Here is a 12,714-nt window from a genome sequence, read left to right on the forward strand (position 1 = left end):
CACAAGGAAAAGAGAGGAATGGCTGAGCCCAAACAAAGCAGCAACTCCCCGTACAAAGACCTAAGCGCATCCACAAAAGATTATGTTATGCATTTGGCGGAACAGTTACTGTAATGCATTAAGACTTGTTTTCCCGACGTGTACCCATGCCATGACTGCTGACTCTTATTGTCAACAAATGAGAAGTCTTGCGGACGCAGTTAGAGACCTACGACCAGGAAGATTACGTGAAGTGATGCTACTCCACGATAACGCCTCCCCGCATTCAGTCAATTAACAGAAGAAATTCGTTTTCCTGCACCTAGAGCATCACCTCGGCCAAAAATTTTTTGTACAAGGCTTTTGTATGTTTCCCAGAATTTGACGAAGCAGTGACAACATTCGTATATTTTTCCGCGTACTCATACAGCGTTTTTTTCAATCCTCTGTCCAAAAGAGCTACAACTCTCTCGTAAGCGAACGTAAACTGTTGGAAACGATTTTCCAGAAATGGCTATAGCATGTTACGCTGTACGAGATAATTACTTCGTTCAACTTTCGATTTGTTTTTAATGTAACGTAAAAAATGAAACTCAAAAAAAGTTTCCGTATAATGGATTCGATTCCACGAACCTTGGATTACCTTTCTGCAGTCTTTCCGCTGTCCGTACCACTGCCTATGGATTACACTACATTAAATGGGGCGGCCGGAGTGGCCGAGCGGTTCTAGGCGCTTCAGTCTGGAACCGCACGACCACTACGGTCGCAGGTTTGAATCCTGTCTCGAGCATGGACTTGTGTGATGTCCTTACGTTAGTTAAAGTAGTTCTAAGTTCTAGGAAACTGATGACCTCAGATGTTGAGTCCCATAGTGCTCAGCGCCATTTTTGAACAGTAAATGGCTGACGTCTCGGCTCACCCTGCGCCAAAAAACGCTGTTTTTTCTAAATGCTTGGCCATTTGGAACTCTCACTTCGGTCACTTTCATTTCTGGCATATTCGACGAAATCGGTGTTGATGAATTACCCGTTTAGTAATATAGATGCTAAATTCTCTCTGTTAGCAGCTTCATTGCGGTTTGCAGTCTAGATTTAGAAACTGGCCGTGCCCTTTCGAAGGAACCTCTCGACATTGTTTTAAGCGATTTAGGGAAATCTCGAAAAACCTAATACTGGATGGCCCGACTGGGTTTCGACGCGCCAGCCTCCCGAATGCGAGTCCATGTGTTAGGCTGTGGTCACAGTGGCATCGATATCGGATTACCCCGTCGACGACCGACATCGCAGAAGACGGCCGATTTTTTTTTTTTTTTTTTTTTGTCAGTATGCCACAATGGGCGCGGTGACACCATAGCCGATCTTTTCTCCAGAACGTAAGGACTTCGGTCGACAATCGGTGAAATTCGAATCAGTTTGTTTCCTTCCTTCAAATAAACCGACGTTCTCACATACGGGCTGTGAGAAACTGAGAAGATTAATCCAGAAAGAGTGATTTTGTGACGTCCTGAGAATAATAATGTCATAATCGGGATATAGTTTGGACTCTATGAACTGAAATCACGGCCAAAATTACCTAATACCATGATTTTACGAGGGTAATCCCAAAAGTAAGGTCTCCTATTTTTTTATAAGTACATAGACCTGTTTACTTCTACAATGGTTTACATCAGTATACAGCTTGAACATTTAGCTATTTTTCGACATAATCAACATTTCTGTCGATGTTTTTCTGTAGACGCTGTGCAGTTTTTGTATGCCCATGTCATACCAGCTCGCCGCCATGCTTTTCAGAAAGTTATGAACCTCTTCTTTCACCTCGTCGTCGGAACTGAATAGCTTTCAGGCCAAATGTTCTTTTAACCTAGGGAACAGGTGATAGTCTCTGGGCGCCAAGTCAGGACTATATAGAGTGGGTGGAGGCCGGCGGCGGTAGCCGAGCGGTTCTAGGCGCTTCAGTCCGGAACCGCGCGGCCGCTACGGTCGCAGGTTCGAATCCTGCTTTGGGCATGGAAGTGTGTGATGCCCTTAGGTTAGTTAGGTTTAAGTAGTTCTAAGTTGTAGGGGACTGATGACCTCACATGTTAAGTCCCATGGTGCTCAGAGCCATTTGAACCACGAGTGGGTGGGTGATTACGTTTCACTGAAACTGTTGCAGAAGAGCAACGGTTTGCCGAGCGATGTGTGGGCGAGCGTTGTCATGGAAAATGTGTACGCCCCTGCTCAACATTCCTCTTCTCCGGTTCTGAATTGCACGTTTGACTTTTTTCAGAGTCTCGCAGTACCTGTCAGCGTTAATTGTGGCCCCAGCTATTCAGCTCCGACGACGAGGTGAAAGAAGAGGTTCATAACTTTCTAAACAGCATGGCGGCGAGCTGGTATGACATGGGCATACGAAAACTGCCACAGCGTCTACAAAAATGCATCGACAAAAGTGGTGATTATGTCGGAAAATAGCTGAATGTTCAAGCTGTAAACTGATATAAACCATTCTAGAAATAAACAGGTCTATGTACTTAATAGAAATAGGAGACCTTACTTTTGGGATTACCCTCGTAATAAAGCACAATACAGCCTACAACGGACAATATATTCTTTTATTAAACACTTACAGCCCGTGGATCCCCACGGAAGCAATTAGATTCTGTTTCAGCAATGAAACTAAATCATTTTCAAAAGATCATTTCTACTATCATAATTTTATAATATTATAATACAGATTATACAATTTTGTAGCATTCATGCAGTGGAGATTACAGGTTCCTCACATAGACCACCCCTACACACATGTGCTTTGTCCCGTACATCGCTGATGATAAAATTTAGATATATGCGTAAAGAACGCTAAATGTCTCAAGAAAATGTCTTCTGCAAATTGTAGATGGTTACAGCGGTGATCCAGAAAGTGCTTCATTACTCGTTTCGAGACAAATGAATTATCTGACAGCACGACACATCAGTAATTACATAAGGGCTACTATAGTGTTATATACAGTATTATTATTATTATTATTATTATTATTAGTAGTAGTAGTAGTAGTGTTTGTGTTCATACACAAAGCATTAACAGCCTGAAGTCTTCCAGTTTGCCGACCCGAATGGCCGAGCGGTTCTAGGCGCTACAGTCTGGAACTGCGCGAGCGCTATGGTCGCAGGTTCGAATCCTACCTCGGGCATGGATGTGTGTGATGTCCTTAGGTTAGTTAGGTTTAAGTAGTTCTAAGTTCTAGGGACTGATGACCACAGGAGTTATGTCCCATAGTGCTCACAGCCATTTGTACCATTTGAATCTTCCCGTTTCTGACAGTTCAGTAGCAAGTAGCGCAGCAATCCCGTGATTTACGAACAGTAAGACACATTTCATCATGGTTCATTTCGTTGAAGTGTGCAGGTGAAGAAAGTGCCAGAATGGAGAGGGGTAACGGATGGGAAGTAGTATGTTCTGTAACAATCGTCTACTCTCGTTGCGGGTAGCGTTGCGATGCATCACGAATTCCTTCGTCATTCATTCTAAAACACACACACACAACACAACACAACACAAAAGTGTTCCAAGAAAACTTTCATTCTACAGTATACCAGTTTACTTAGGTGCTAAATTTGGTGATAATGTGGGGGAGAAGGTACTAGCTAATGTCTAATTGTACTCAGGGGTAATGGTCTAAGAAAGGTTTGGAAGCACTGATGTAGAGGATCTGGTTTTTACGCCAGTAGGGTGGTGATTCTGTTACATAAAGTGGTTTGCAAATGCAGTGTTGTTTCTCCACTTGTCAGTGCTTTTCCTGTTCAAGGTGTCTTATTCTAAGCTTTATCTTTCACATGTATGCTAAACGACAGTCACTGAACGTTAATTAACGTATGCAAACTCAGCAAAACACCGTGTTTGTAATCTTATTTCTCAGGATCACCATTAATCATCTCCAGTACATAAAGCCAAAGACTATTACGTGAAACACTTGGGGATAACGAAAGCTATTTTCGAGTACTTGTAGAGGTGCGATTCAAGCCCTATTAAAGAAAATCTAAAATATTAAAGATGCGATTCTGGCTCAAGCAAAACTAGTGACACTTCGGTGTTTGGCGATTACATCTTTCCAATATGTGATATATCTTCACTCTTGCATGCCAAATGTTAAGAAATGTTTAAATTTATTCTATACCGGATTTTGAAACCATGCTTCGTGCAAAATGGTTCAAATGGCTCTGAGCACTATGGGACTTAACTTCTGAGGTCATCAGTCCCCTAGAACTCAGAACTACTTAAACCTAACTAATCTAAGGACATCACACACGTCCATGCCCGAGGCAGGATTCGAATCTGCGACGTAGTAGTCGCGGGGTTCCAGACTGAAGCGCCTAGAACCGCTCGGCCACACCGGCCGGCTGCTTTGTGCAAGTGGACTAAAAAGACACTGATGATTTCCTTTGTTAGAATCCACACTCAATCTGAAATAATACAGGCACTAGAAACCTTGTTTCTGACTCAAATCAACTGAGCAAGTGCTTAAAAAGCATTGGAGTTTCCAGTACAAGAATCCGATTATCTGAATTTCTGCCAGAATTGCATTCACTTACGCTATTTTTAGAAGTAAGTGAGCCACTGTGAAACGTCAACTGTATCTTTTATTAGTTAAATAATAATTACTCACAAATTTTAAGCAAGCATCAGATAATAGACGCAACATACAATTTCACCACGCTAATTAACTCTAAGGTGCTCATAACTTCATTGGAAAAATCTTTATACACCGAAGTCTCACATCCTACCGCTGTAGTATAATAAACCGTACCGTGAGCAACGTGTCTAGGAGAGATCACTAATGCAGTGTCTCAGTGAAACAACAAAAAATGGTTCAAATGGCTCTGAGCACTATGGGACTTAACATCTGAGGTCATCAGTCCCTTAGAACTTAGAACTACTTAAACCTCACTAACCAAAGGACTTCACACACATCCATGCCCGAGGCAGGATACGAACCTCCGACGTAGCGGGCGCGCGGTTCCAGACTGAAGCGCCTAGAACCGCTCGGCCACTCCGGCCGGCAAACAATCCATAGTCTGAAACTTCCTGACAGATTAAAACTGTGTGCCCGACCGAGACTCGAACTCGGGACCTTTGCCTTTCGCGGGCAAGTGCTCTACCAACTGAGCTACCGAAGCACGAATCACGCCCGGTACCCACAGCTTTACTTCTGGTAGAGCACTTGCCCGCGAAAGGCAAAGGTCCCGAGTTCGAGTCTCGGTCGGGCACACAGTTTTAATCTGCCAGGAAGCTTCATATCAGCGCACACTCCGCTGCAGAGTGAAAATCTCATTCTGAATCCATAGTCTATCCGGCACACCGGACCTCGACACTAACCCGCCGGGCGGGTCTGTGCCAGGGACCGGCACGCCTTCCCGCTCGGGAAGCAGCGCGTTGGACTGCACGGCTAGCTGGGCAGGCGTGAAACAACATATTTTCGTATTATGCACGTGTAAATATGAAAATCAAGAACGGCATGTTAGATTCAAATGTAGCGGCTCCTTCTGACGTTAATCGGTGGTGGGAAAAGGAAAGTGATGTCACAAAGTTAAAACTGGTTTTCACTTCTGTCTCATGGTGGTTTTTCCTTCGTCTCCTATATTCGTAAAACTTGTCTGGTAATTCCATTAACTGATGACAGAGCTTACAGTACTCGCCATATTTTTTTCCGAGGCAGATATAACTTTTTTACATGAATTCGGCATCTGTTTAATAGCAAACGCCGCACTGCAACATTAGTCTCAAAGCACGGAGCAAGGGTGGCGGATATCTCTGAAACAACCGGCTGCAGGCGCGGCTTGTAATTAAAGGCTCTGAGGCGGAGCCGCCCCAAAATATATGTTAAAGTAAATTTCGCAAGATCATATTACATACTTTAAGTTATCAGGACGAATTTCGCACATTTCCCATTCCGATTAAAATAACGATGGTCAACGGTTTTGGAACTGTTTGTTTCGATAGATGTTTTCCGAACGGTTAGTAGTGTTTAGGCTGCGCCTTGGAACGTCAGTAAGCTGCATGTAGTAGCGGTTTGGGGGCGTGGCTTCTACATAGTACTGCTCTTTATGGGCGACCCGAAGGCTCAGAGCTTGCAGCCTAAGGGTGTCATACCAACCACCACATGTTTTTCACGTTCCACTGTCTATGTAATAAAGGAATGTAGAGTGGCCGAAACTTCGCTATCCAATCTCTGTCTCTGCACATCTCTACTACGCTTCGATGCATCATTAATCGACGTTTAATATTATTGTTTTGATAATGTTTTACATAGTTCTTTTGATTCTCCCATTGGCTATTTTATCCACATTTAGAATAAGTTTACAAATATCCCGCCAGAGTGCACTAAACTACCGTAACATAACAGTACTGCCATCTAGCGAGAGTTTCATAAGTGATTAGAGGACAAAGCGAGCGAAATTTGTCCCGTTACTTTACTTTTCTTGCTTGCTGATGCTGACTGCTTTTTTTGATACCGTGTGATATTAGCAAGTTTCTTTTTCGGAGTGTATTTTGCAAGATTTTAGTGAGTTTTACTTGTCTGTGAATATCTGCGACATACCGTGAGTGTGAAACCAGCGCAATATGAATTCAGTGGGCAATTTAATAGGTAAAAACTTGGAACACAGATATAGGATGCAAGTGAAAGAACTTAACATAATTCCAGCGAAAAACATTTAACTTCGAGCTTTGGAGGTAAACTACAATAAACGCCTTAAATTTAGAACTGAAAACACCAAAAATATTAAGCAGCCGCAAAGTTAACATTCATCGCATTGAAGATCTCTCCAAAACGCGTCTTTTCATATGATTTGCTGCGAAGTGTCAGAAAATGTAATGATGACGTATAAAAACACTAACCAAAGATTTTAACTCAAAGTTAGCTTCTAATGGTATTTAATACCTGATTATACAACACACATTACGTAAAATTATGGGTAGAGAGTGATCTGCCCACCCCCCTCCCCCTGAATCCTTAGTTGTTTATGTCAGACTAATCTGTAGCGTAATCAGAGGCCTATATTGGCTCCGTTTGATAAATGCCGCAGCCTTCCCCAGTATAAAAACCACGAGCCGCGCATGACCGGCTGTATCGGTTTTTCTGAACGTCAGGATAACCTGAGTATTAAAACTCACTCAAAGGTTTATGAAATAACTGATTTTCGGAATTTTATCAGTATTACTTCCTGTAATAAACATAGAAGTGGGACAAAAATTGAAAAATTTTGACTCTCTCACTTTCAAGATACATTGAATCAAAATATTAAATAGTCAAATAAAACAAAACTTAATCAGTCCGATGTTCGCTGCTTTTCTCACAAAGAGATAAGTGGTTCAATACAACAAAAATAACCAGTTTTCTACTACTGATTCTAAGTTTTTGGAACTCTGCCAAAAAATCACGTTGTAATCTAGGATCATAGCATCGTTTGGGCATCATGAATAGTTAGTGCTAAGGAGTGAAAACTAAGGTTGAATGTCTCTGTTTTCCATGTTAATTTGTCCGTCTTCCAAGGGCTGCGCCAGTCGGAGTGGCCGAACGGTTCTAGGCGCTTCAGTCTGGAACCGCGCGACTGCTACGGTCGCAGGTTCGAATCCTGCCTCGGGAATGGATGTGTGTGATGTCCTTAGGTTAGTTAGGTTTAAGTGGTTCTAAGTTCTAGCGGACTGATGACCTCAGCTGTTAAGTCCCATAGTGCTCAGAGCCATTTGAACTATTTGAACCAAGGGCTACAAGCAGATAATGGCGTATTATGTGGAGACAGGTAACAGATCAGCTACTGTGTATTTTTATTGGAAACTACGAATGAAGTTTCTCCAGTCTATTGCGGCTCCTCCCGTTCGTAATATTTTAAAGCAAATCGGGCATTGTACTTCACTGATACCGGACTAGGAATGGCGCCATTCAGTAATACAACTCGTATTCGACAACAGCGACAAGCTGTTATATAAACTAGATAGGTCGTCTGGCACCCAACATATACATGCATATCATCCAATAGGCCATGCCACATAGTAACAGGTTCAGTATTGTGTCAGCGATGCTGTACCAAATTCTTACGCCTTGGGTTTGTTGTTCGTTTCTGTCAGCATTGTCATAAAAATAGCGCTGATATATTTTTCAGTTTTGTATAAAAACGCGGTATTTCAAGCAATAGAAATTTTATAAGATAAAAATTACTAGTTTTTAAAAAAGGTTTATTTAAAAGGGAAACATCTTAATACTGTTGCTGCGCCTAACTGATATTACGATTTTTTATGCGATTATCAGTAAAAACTAAAAAGCAGCTATTATAACCGAGAGCAAACGAATACCTCAACAGTTATTCAGAGCTAAAATACCGATATCGGATTCAACTGGTCGGTTTTTCCCATCCCTAGCACCCCCCTCCTTGAGGTTTTTCTGTATCCGCCATTGGGTTAAAATCTAACCTTCTTCATACATATAATTGATTCTAACCTCACCTGACCTCCTTGGTCCTGTAAAAAATTGACGAATGAGATCGGACGCACCGTAACCAAGCTGTCGACCGATGTTATCGTGCAACCTCTGGCTACGGCGTGTGACCACCTTTGTTACTGTCCTCCAATGTAATCACCAGCGTTGTGTAGAACCAGTTGCCAGCGATGTGGAAGGCGTGGTATACCGTTAGCAGAGGCTGTTCTGTTGATGGTGCGAATGGAGTGGTCTAAAGTTATGGCGATTCTCGTGTAGGACTGTGATGGTGTTATCCTAACGCATTACGTTCCTCCACGGCATACCGTCAATGCGCAGTATAACTGTTCGTTTATGGAGCATCACTGGCGGATACATATGGAGGACGCCAGCCTTGCCTCCCGCCCCCGCGTCAGTCGACTGAACAGAGTTCTCGAATAATTGTACGTTCCTATGTAGCACGCGCGTCCGCGTCATCGTACTTTATATGTTTCTGTCTGGCAAATAGATAGCTAACACCCACCTAAGAAAAGTCGCGGCCATTCTAATGATCCTTCGCCGAATATGATTGTCCTCTTGACGATGTAATTAGCCAATTTCCCATGAAGAATAGGCGCATAGAATTCGTCATTCGAGGAAGAGAACCACAACTGTAACTTTTTTATGTCATAAGATGGCATTTCTTGTATATGTGTACAACCAGTTCAAATAAAACTTTCTCAAACTTTGCATGTTCAAAAATGGCTCTGGGCACTACGGGACTTAGAACTACTTAAACCTAAGGACATCACACACATCCATGCCCAAGCAGGATTCGAACCTGTGACCGTAGTGGTCGTGCGGTTCCAGACTGAAGCGCCTAGAACCGCTCGGCCACTCCGGCCGCCCAATTTACTGTAGTGTAATCCATAGGCAGTGGTACGGACAGCGGAAAGACTGCACGTTGTAGGTGTCTCCACCGGCGCCAACCTTCTGTGAATGCTCTGAAAAGCTAATCATTTGCATATCACACCATCTTCTTCCTGTCGGAAAAATTTCGCGTCTGTAGCACGTCATCTTCGTGGTGTAGTAACTTTAATGGCTTGTAGTGTATTAAAACAAAAATCCAACACAGTTAGTGGACTGCACTCATTCTTTACAGACATTTCATGAAATGTGTTGTACGAGATTGTTATTGCAGATCTGAGCCATAAAAAAGGGTGTGCCAGGTGGCTTCCTCGTATTTTGTCACCGAATTTTGTCGGGCGAGCGCTAAACGAAACGAATGGCAGCTGCGTTAACATTTGTCAGCCTCTAGCAAAAGATTGGCGATGAACATTTGAATCACATTGTCAGTGGTGACGAGATCGGATAGCGCACTCCACACCAGAAACAAAGCGCCAGTCAGTGGAATGCCATCATTCGCAGTTCCCAAAGAAACCGAACAAAGCAAAAGGTATCTGAACACCAGAAAGATAATAGCGACGGTGTTTTGGGATCGTAAGGGTTTCCTGCTAGTCGGCTATATGCCTAGAGGTGAGACCATCAATGCGGGGGCAACTATCAGATTCTTCAACGATTTCGCCGCACCATTAAAAACAAACGGTTTGGAATGCTTATCAGTGGGGCTCTGAGCACTATGGGACTTAACTTCTGAGGTCATCAGTCCCCTAGAACTTAGAACGACTTAAACTTAACTAACCTAAGGACATCACACACATCCATGCCCGAGACAGGATTCGAACCTGCGACCGTAACGGTAGCGCGGTTCCATACTGTAGCGCCTAGAACCCCTCGGCCACACCGGCCGGCAAACTTTGCATGTGACTTGATTGTTTTTTTTTTATCACGGTAAAAGTAAAGTTAGCTCAAGATATCTTTAGCGCCCCCTCCTTAACGTTTTTCTGTATACGCCACTGGGTTAAAATCTAACCTACTTCATACATAGAATAGATTCTAATCTCACCTTACATTGGCCCTGTAAAAAACTGACGAATGAAATCGGACGTGCCGTGACCAAGCAGCCGACCGATGTTATCGTGCGACCTCTGGCTACGGGGTCTGACGACCGTTATCGGTGCCGCTGTGAACGCATCCTTCACCGCTGAATCAATTTGCTCCGTAGCTAAACAGAGCTGCAAGTATCGCACAGAAAGGCGTACACAAACATAGTCTTACCGTCAACTGCCTAGACGGCCGAGCTGTCAGCTGTTGAGGCGATGACAACACGAACCTCTCTGGCGCGATGCTTCGACAACCTCGCCACACACTGCTTTGCGCTACGCCGTCGCCAAAGGCTGCTCGTCGTAAGGGCACGGGACTTCGGCGTGGTGGGGAAGCACCAGCGATGCGCTGTCTGTGGCGCCAGACCGACAGAGACAGAGAGAGAGAGAGAGAGAGAGAGAGAGAGAGAGAGAGCAGGCGATAACCCGTTGTTCCTCCGGATAGGCTTCTGCGTAAGGCACCTACAGTACTTCGCACGACGCACGGTGTTCGCCGTTCCAGCGAACTCAGGACGGAGTGTCGCTCACGCAACCTGACTTCTCAAAATGTTGTACGCCGCAGATTGTGGAGCCCCGTAATTCCGCAGGTGTCTTGCCTCAGTCGGCTAGTGTCCGATGTAAAATACTGCAGCTCGCATTTTACATCACTCGGCTGGACTGCTCCCGCCAGCTGCCGAATCCGAAGGGGTGCGGGTGGTTGTCGTTCCTACTCTCCAACACCCCCCCCCCCTTTAAAAAAAAAAAAAAAACATATTCGTAATATCGGATTCTATTTTTAGGGTTCCGTACACCTGTCGGTAAAAAGGGAACCCTTTTCACTTTGTTGAGTGTCTGTCCCACTGTTAAAACCCCTTTTCCTCAGGAAACGATTTAGAAAGGTTATCTGTTCGGTGCGAAAATTGGCGATTGACCCTAAATAACGAAAAGGGGTAGGTCATCCACATGAGTACTAAAAGGCTACGAGATGAATCAGTCAAATACGAGGCTTGGAACTTAAATAGTGGCAACTATTTATTCACAAGCGATACAAAAAATGTGTTCAAATGTGCGTGAATTCCTATGGACCAAACTGCAGAGGTCATTGGTCCCTAGATTTACACACTACTTAAACTAACTTATGCTAAGAACAACACACACACACACACCCATGCCCGAGGGAGGACTCGAACCTCCGGCGGGATGGGCCGCTCAGTCAGTGACATGGCGCCTCTAACAGCGCGGTCCGATACAAAATAGTTACATGTTTGCACCTGTTACTGTCCTTCAAAGTAGTCACTAGCGATGTGGAAGGCGTAGTATACCGTAACAGAGCCTGTTCTGTTGATGGTGCGAATGGAGCAGTCTACTGCCTGTCGAATCTCTGGAACAGTTCTGAAGCGAACGCCAAGAAGGTTCATCCATCTTCGGAATCAAATCAAAGTCACAAGGGAGTATGGTGGCTGGTACAGTACTTCTCAGTCCCATCGACCGAACAGAGCAGCCACAGCTTGTGCTGTATGCGTCCGCGCATTGTCGTGCAAAATGATGGGTGGGTTGCGCAGAAAGTGTCGCCTCTTCATTCGCAAAGCTGGTCGCAGGTGATGCTCCAAAAACGAACAGTAATACTGTGCATTGACGGTCTGCCGTGGACGAACATAATGCGTTAGGCCGGTATTACACTATCAAATTTCTTTGTCAAAGATTTGATCAAAGATGTGATCCAATATTCCATCCAATATATTTGACAAAGGATCTTTGACGTAGCGCTAGAAGGGGTATTATACTGTCATCAAATTTTTCGTCAAAGTTCAAGATGGCTGACAACAACTTGTTATTTAACCGCAGCAGTTCTACGTACTCCAATTGCATTGTGTGCACATGCGGAAAAGAAGTGGGGGGAAAAAATGGAACCATACATACGAGGTTGACAGTCTTAAAAGTACTGGGATTACAACTTGATAATAAATTCAGTTGGGAGGAGCGCACCACAGAACTGCAGAAACGCCTTAACAAATCTGTATTTGCAATTCGAGTGTTAGCAGACATAGGCAACATAAAAATGAAAAAGCTTGCTTACTTTCATTCCATAATGTCATATGGGATAATATTTTGGGGGTAAATCTTGAAGTCAAACAAAAGTTTTCAAGGTCCAAAAGCGTGTAATACGTATTATTTGTGGAGTAAATTCACGGACCTCCTGCAGAAACCTCTTCAAAGAACTGGGTATACTAACTATGGCCTCTCAGTATATTTACTTCTTAATGAAATTTGTAGTAAATAATTTTTCTTTTTCCAACAAACAACTCAGTTCATACATACAAT

The 12,714-nt window shown here is 43.7% G+C and overlaps 1 protein-coding gene across 1 annotated transcript in view; it reads right to left on the bottom strand.

Annotated features, from left to right (window-relative positions):
• The window catches only part of LOC126428215 (aminopeptidase Ey-like), a 265,785-nt gene extending 255,079 nt beyond the window's left edge, over window positions 1-10,706 (bottom strand). Inside the window, exon 1 of the mRNA XM_050090131.1 lies at window positions 10,589-10,706. The gene's annotated coding sequence lies outside the window, so the exon portion shown is untranslated. The remainder of the gene's footprint in view (window positions 1-10,588) is intronic.
• Window positions 10,707-12,714: the final 2,008 nt, after the last annotated feature.

Source organism: Schistocerca serialis, chromosome 12 (genome assembly GCF_023864345.2).
Source record: "Schistocerca serialis cubense isolate TAMUIC-IGC-003099 chromosome 12, iqSchSeri2.2, whole genome shotgun sequence".
Classification (NCBI taxonomy): domain Eukaryota; kingdom Metazoa; phylum Arthropoda; class Insecta; order Orthoptera; family Acrididae; genus Schistocerca; species Schistocerca serialis.